Below are 7500 nucleotides of genomic sequence, written 5' to 3'. Positions count from 1 at the left end.
ATTGTACCTTAACCTAACCCATATTGTACCTTAACCTAACCCATATTGTACCTTAACCTAACCCATATTGTACCTTAACCTAACCCATATTGTACCTTAACCTAACCCATATTGTACCTTAACCTAACCCATATTGTACCTTAACCTAACCCATATTGTACCTTAACCTAACCCATATTGTACCTTAACCTAACCCATATTGTACCTTAACCTAACCCATGTTGCGCCTTAACCTAACCCATGTTGCGCCTTAACCTAACCCATGTTGCGCCTTAACCTAACCCATGTTGCGCCTTAACCTAACCCATGTTGCGCCTTAACCTAACCCATGTTGCGCCTTAACCTAACCCATGTTGCGCCTTAACCTAACCCATGTTGCGCCTTAACCTAACCCATGTTGCGCCTTAACCTAACCCATGTTGCGCCTTAACCTAACCTATGTTGCGCCTTAACCTAACCTATGTTGCGCCTTAACCTAACCTATGTTGCGCCTTAACCTAACCTATGTTGCGCCTTAACCTAACCTATGTTGCGCCTTAACCTAACCTATGTTGCGCCTTAACCTAACCTATGTTGCGCCTTAACCTAACCTATGTTGCGCCGTAACCTAACCTATGTTGCGCCGTAACCTAACCTATGTTGCGCCATAACCTAACCTATGTTGCGCCTTAACCTAACCTATGTTGCGCCTTAACCTAACCTATGTTGCGCCTTAACCTAACCTATGTTGCGCCGTAACCTAACCTATGTTGCGCCTTAACCTAACCTATGTTGCGCCTTAACCTAACCTATGTTGCGCCTTAACCTAACCTATGTTGCGCCTTAACCTAACCTATGTTGCGCCTTAACCTAACCTATGTTGCGCCTTAACCTAACCTATGTTGCGCCTTAACCTAACCTATGTTGCGCCTTAACCTAACCTATGTTGCGCCTTAACCTAACCTATGTTGCGCCGTAACCTAACCTATGTTGCGCCTTAACCTAACCTATGTTGCGCCTTAACCTAACCTATGTTGCGCCGTAACCTAACCTATGTTGCGCCTTAACCTAACCTATGTTGCGCCTTAACCTAACCTATGTTGCGCCTTAACCTAACCTATGTTGCGCCTTAACCTAACCTATGTTGCGCCTTAACCTAACCTATGTTGCGCCTTAACCCAACACACGTTGGGCCTTAACCCAACACACGTTGGGCCTTAACCCAACACACGTTGGGCCTTAACCCAACACACGTTGGGCCTTAACCCAACACACGTTGGGCCTTAACCCAACACACGTTGGGCCTTAACCCAACACACGTTGGGCCTTAACCCAACACACGTTGGGCCTTAACCCAACACACGTTGGGCCTTAACCCAACACACGTTGGGCCTTAACCCAACACACGTTGGGCCTTAACCCAACACACGTTGGGCCTTAACCCAACACACGTTGGGCCTTAACCCAACACACGTTGGGCCTTAACCCAACACACGTTGGGCCTTAACCCAACACACGTTGGGCCTTAACCCAACACACGTTGGGCCTTAACCCAACACACGTTGGGCCTTAACCCAACACACGTTGGGCCTTAACCCAACACACGTTGGGCCTTAACCCAACACACGTTGGGCCTTAACCCAACACACGTTGGGCCTTAACCCAACACACGTTGGGCCTTAACCCAACACACGTTGGGCCTTAACCTGCTCTGTAATTGTCATACGACGCGTTAAATTAGTGTAGTGTTGCCTAACTGCAACCCCCGCAATATAGTTTGCTACTCGCACTGCCCGGTCCCCAGAGTATCGCTTCATGTTAAACACCTTGCAGCTATACACTGTAATGCGGATGGCGGCAGGACGTACATGCTCAATGCCCTTCGCAGTTGTTCATTGGCATTCGCATGGCGAAGCACAGCCTACGTTGTGGTACGGCTTGTGGCAACTGTCCGCTGATGTTGTACGTCCAAATCACACACTGTACCGCACATTGGTCCTCATGTACTGAATGATACATCGTGGTACATGTGTGACCGTACCACGACTGCGCCAACAACGGCGAACCATACGGTCCAAATATTGTGCACTCAGCTACGTGTCGTCTCCCTATAAGAGCTGGATTGCAGTATGGTATGCCGTGGATGGCGATCAGCATGAGCCGTCTGTTGATGTAGTGGCGCGTGTTGTCAGACGTAGTCGTCTCTTCTCACACACCGTGATAGCATGGTGCACTGCGTTCCACATCTGCGACATGCGACAGAGGCCGGTTGACAGTCGTTCGCGCAATGGACATCGCATACGTACGGGGGCCACCTTCCACGTGTTCGCGAAGCGTGCACATGTTGTTGCGTGTATGTGGGCAGACATAGTGTGTCGTGACACCTGACACAGGCATGCAACAATCGTTGAATTTGCAAATGGCGATGGACGTCTACGTTTGCTGGTGACGTTACGCAAATGAAGAACTGGTAAACCGTTGTGGTGCGGTTGTTCTCGCTAGAGGTGAATCAGTGATGGCGACGATCGGTTGAGCTACCAACCGGTTGTTTCAGCGATACCCACCATGCCCACGAACGTGAATGGCATGTGGGTGTGAAGCGATACGCGGCGGTGGCTGGGTGGGACCGTCCCCGGCCGGTGAGGGGGGGCCTTCCGGCGTGCTGGCCGCGCGGTGCGTGGGCGCACGCGCTACAGCCGGCTGGTGGGGGCGGCCAGTGGCAGGCGCGCCGGCCGACGGAGGCGGCAGGCGGCGCAGCTGCGCGCCGGCGCACCCTGCACGCGGCGCCGTGCGGCCAAAGTAGGTCCTCGTGGGCCCGGTGCGAAGCGCGGTGGACATCTGCAGTGTGCTGGTCCGATTGAGGACTGTGTGCGCTGAGGATGCGCCGCCGCCCGGCGCTCGGCGCCGCGACGCCGTCTGCTGCTCGGTCGCCTCTGCGGTTCTCGCAGGTGGATTGTATCGCAGCTGTGCGGACGTGTTGGCGCGTGCGCTGTGCTGGGAGAGTTCGCTTCGGCACCCAAGTGGGGCTTTTGTCCTTCTGTGGCGCTGGCGTTGGAGCTGCCGGCCACCGTAGGTGGCGCGTGTTGTCTCCCGCCGGCAATGCCACGACAGCACGCTCCCGGGCCTCTGTCGGCAGCGGCAAGCTCAGTTGGGAGCACGGGTGGTCGCACCTAAAGCGTCTACTCGCCAAACTCCGGGCGATTGCGCCTCTCTCGAACCCGACCAAGTACTTAGGACGGCGCTGCGCGCCGCCGGGACCTGAGAGGGTTTCGAGGTGTATTGTGCAGGGGAGCTCAGCCTCCTCCTGTTTGCAGAATAATTGAGCGGACGCTTGCGTGTTCGCGCGGGCCCCCGGGACACACTCCCGGGCGGCCGGCTGCTCAGCTCTAGTTGACGCAGCTCCCTGGTTGATCCTGCCAGTAGTCATATGCTTGTCTCAAAGATTAAGCCATGCATGTCTCAGTACAAGCCGCATTAAGGTGAAACCGCGAATGGCTCATTAAATCAGTTATGGTTCCTTAGATCGTACCCACGTTACTTGGATAACTGTGGTAATTCTAGAGCTAATACATGCAAACAGAGTCCCGACCAGAGATGGAAGGGACGCTTTTATTAGATCAAAACCAATCGGTCGGCTCGTCCGGTCCGTTTGCCTTGGTGACTCTGAATAACTTTGGGCTGATCGCACGGTCCTCGTACCGGCGACGCATCTTTCAAATGTCTGCCTTATCAACTGTCGATGGTAGGTTCTGCGCCTACCATGGTTGTAACGGGTAACGGGGAATCAGGGTTCGATTCCGGAGAGGGAGCCTGAGAAACGGCTACCACATCCAAGGAAGGCAGCAGGCGCGCAAATTACCCACTCCTGGCACGGGGAGGTAGTGACGAAAAATAACGATACGGGACTCATCCGAGGCCCCGTAATCGGAATGAGTACACTTTAAATCCTTTAACGAGTATCTATTGGAGGGCAAGTCTGGTGCCAGCAGCCGCGGTAATTCCAGCTCCAATAGCGTATATTAAAGTTGTTGCGGTTAAAAAGCTCGTAGTTGGATTTGTGTCCCACGCTGTTGGTTCACCGCCCGTCGGTGTTTAACTGGCATGTATCGTGGGACGTCCTGCCGGTGGGGCGAGCTGAAGGCGTGCGACGCGCCTCGTGCGTGCTCGTGCGTCCCGAGGCGGACCCCGTTGCAATCCTACCAGGGTGCTCTTGAGTGAGTGTCTCGGTGGGCCGGCACGTTTACTTTGAACAAATTAGAGTGCTTAAAGCAGGCAAGCCCGCCTGAATACTGTGTGCATGGAATAATGGAATAGGACCTCGGTTCTATTTTGTTGGTTTTCGGAACCCGAGGTAATGATTAATAGGGACAGGCGGGGGCATTCGTATTGCGACGTTAGAGGTGAAATTCTTGGATCGTCGCAAGACGAACAGAAGCGAAAGCATTTGCCAAGTATGTTTTCATTAATCAAGAACGAAAGTTAGAGGTTCGAAGGCGATCAGATACCGCCCTAGTTCTAACCATAAACGATGCCAGCCAGCGATCCGCCGCAGTTCCTCCGATGACTCGGCGGGCAGCCTCCGGGAAACCAAAGCTTTTGGGTTCCGGGGGAAGTATGGTTGCAAAGCTGAAACTTAAAGGAATTGACGGAAGGGCACCACCAGGAGTGGAGCCTGCGGCTTAATTTGACTCAACACGGGAAACCTCACCAGGCCCGGACACCGGAAGGATTGACAGATTGATAGCTCTTTCTTGATTCGGTGGGTGGTGGTGCATGGCCGTTCTTAGTTGGTGGAGCGATTTGTCTGGTTAATTCCGATAACGAACGAGACTCTAGCCTGCTAACTAGTCGCGTGACATCCTTCGTGCTGTCAGCGATTACTTTTCTTCTTAGAGGGACAGGCGGCTTCTAGCCGCACGAGATTGAGCAATAACAGGTCTGTGATGCCCTTAGATGTTCTGGGCCGCACGCGCGCTACACTGAAGGAATCAGCGTGTCTTCCTAGGCCGAAAGGTCGGGGTAACCCGCTGAACCTCCTTCGTGCTAGGGATTGGGGCTTGCAATTGTTCCCCATGAACGAGGAATTCCCAGTAAGCGCGAGTCATAAGCTCGCGTTGATTACGTCCCTGCCCTTTGTACACACCGCCCGTCGCTACTACCGATTGAATGATTTAGTGAGGTCTTCGGACTGGTACGCGGCATTGACTCTGTCGTTGCCGATGCTACCGGAAAGATGACCAAACTTGATCATTTAGAGGAAGTAAAAGTCGTAACAAGGTTTCCGTAGGTGAACCTGCGGAAGGATCATTACCGACTAGACTGCATGTCTTTCGATGTGCGTGTCGTGTCGCGCAACACGCTACCTGTACGGCTCGCAGTAGCCGTGCGCCGCGTGCGGAACCACGCGTGCTTCTCAAAACTAACGCCAATGTTGTGTGGTACGAGCGCTGAAGCGCTGGAGCGGCTGGCCTGCGGCACCTGGCGCCTGGCGCCGGTTTTGAATGACTTTCGCCCGACTGCCTGTCCGCTCCGGTGTGGAGCCGTACGACGCCCATCGGCCGTGAGGCCGTTGGACACAGAACGCTTGAACAGGGGCCGCCACACGCCTACGTCCCGCCTATGCAACTGTCTTGAAAGAGACAGTGTAAACTAAGAAAAGATCACCCAGGACGGTGGATCACTCGGCTCGTGGGTCGATGAAGAACGCAGCAAATTGCGCGTCGACATGTGAACTGCAGGACACATGAACATCGACGTTTCGAACGCACATTGCGGTCCATGGATTCCGTTCCCGGGCCACGTCTGGCTGAGGGTCGGCTACGTATACTGAAGCGCGCGGCGTTTGCCCCGCTTCGCAGACCTGGGAGCGTCGCGGCCGCCTGTGGGGCCGGCCGCGCCTCCTTAAACGTGCGATGCGCGCCCGTCGCCTGGCGGTTCGCATACCGGTACTTACTCGGTAGCGTGCACAGCCGGCTGGCGGTGTGGCGTGCGACACCTCGTACAACGACCTCAGAGCAGGCGAGACTACCCGCTGAATTTAAGCATATTACTAAGCGGAGGAAAAGAAACTAACAAGGATTCCCCCAGTAGCGGCGAGCGAACAGGGAAGAGTCCAGCACCGAACCCCGCAGGCTGCCGCCTGTCGTGGCATGTGGTGTTTGGGAGGGTCCACTACCCCGACGCCTCGCGCCGAGCCCAAGTCCAACTTGAATGAGGCCACGGCCCGTAGAGGGTGCCAGGCCCGTAGCGGCCGGTGCGAGCGTCGGCGGGACCTCTCCTTCGAGTCGGGTTGCTTGAGAGTGCAGCTCCAAGTGGGTGGTAAACTCCATCTGAGACTAAATATGACCACGAGACCGATAGCGAACAAGTACCGTGAGGGAAAGTTGAAAAGAACTTTGAAGAGAGAGTTCAAAAGTACGTGAAACCGTTCTGGGGTAAACGTGAGAAGTCCGAAAGGTCGAACGGGTGAGATTCACGCCCATCCGGCCACTGGCCTCCGCCCTCGGCAGATGGGGCCGGCCGCCCGCGCGGAGCAATCCGCGGCGGGGTCGTGTCCGGTTGCCTTTCCACTCGCCGCGGGGTGGGGCCGTTCCGGTGTGCGGTGGGCCGCACTTCTCCCCTAGTAGGACGTCGCGACCCGCTGGGTGCCGGCCTACGGCCCGGGTGCGCAGCCTGTCCTTCCGCGGGCCTCGGTTCGCGTCTGTTGGGCAGAGCCCCGGTGTCCTGGCTGGCTGCCCGGCGGTATATCTGGAGGAGTCGATTCGCCCCTTTGGGCGCTCGGGCTCCCGGCAAGCGCGCGCGGTTCTTCCCGGATGACGGACCTACCTGGCCCGGCCCCGGACCCGCGCCGCTGTTGGCTCGGGATGCTCTCGGGCGGAATAATCGCTCCCGTCAGCGGCGCTTCAGCTTTGGACAATTTCACGACCCGTCTTGAAACACGGACCAAGGAGTCTAACATGTGCGCGAGTCATTGGGCTGTACGAAACCTAAAGGCGTAATGAAAGTGAAGGTCTCGCCTTGCGCGGGCCGAGGGAGGATGGGGCTTCCCCGCCCTTCACGGGGCGGCGGCCTCCGCACTCCCGGGGCGTCTCGTCCTCATTGCGAGGTGAGGCGCACCTAGAGCGTACACGTTGGGACCCGAAAGATGGTGAACTATGCCTGGCCAGGACGAAGTCAGGGGAAACCCTGATGGAGGTCCGTAGCGATTCTGACGTGCAAATCGATCGTCGGAGCTGGGTATAGGGGCGAAAGACTAATCGAACCATCTAGTAGCTGGTTCCCTCCGAAGTTTCCCTCAGGATAGCTGGTGCTCGTACGAGTCTCATCCGGTAAAGCGAATGATTAGAGGCCTTGGGGCCGAAACGACCTCAACCTATTCTCAAACTTTAAATGGGTGAGATCTCCGGCTTGCTTGATATGCTGAAGCCGCGAGCAAACGACTCGGATCGGAGTGCCAAGTGGGCCACTTTTGGTAAGCAGAACTGGCGCTGTGGGATGAACCAAACGCCGAGTTAAGGCGCC

At 55.7% G+C, this 7500-nt stretch overlaps 3 non-coding genes across 3 annotated transcripts in view; all 3 read left to right on the top strand.

The window, feature by feature from the left end:
- The first annotated feature begins 3379 nt into the window (after positions 1–3379).
- On the top strand, positions 3380–5289 carry LOC124591332. Its single transcript, XR_006977144.1, has one exon. It is a non-coding gene; the product is annotated as a small subunit ribosomal RNA (ribosomal RNA).
- Positions 5290–5640: 351 nt separating this feature from the next.
- LOC124591330 lies at positions 5641–5795 on the top strand. The gene has a single exon (XR_006977142.1). It is a non-coding gene; the product is annotated as a 5.8S ribosomal RNA (ribosomal RNA).
- Positions 5796–5983: 188 nt separating this feature from the next.
- Positions 5984–7500, top strand: part of LOC124591335 — a 4222-nt gene continuing 2705 nt past the window's right edge. The window contains exon 1 of the ribosomal RNA XR_006977146.1: positions 5984–7500. This exon is cut by the window's right edge and continues 2705 nt beyond it. This is a non-coding gene — a ribosomal RNA (large subunit ribosomal RNA).

Source organism: Schistocerca americana, unplaced genomic scaffold (assembly GCF_021461395.2).
Source record: "Schistocerca americana isolate TAMUIC-IGC-003095 unplaced genomic scaffold, iqSchAmer2.1 HiC_scaffold_828, whole genome shotgun sequence".
NCBI classification, from domain to species: Eukaryota; Metazoa; Arthropoda; class Insecta; order Orthoptera; family Acrididae; genus Schistocerca; species Schistocerca americana.
This window is presented reverse-complemented; position numbering and strand designations above follow the sequence as displayed.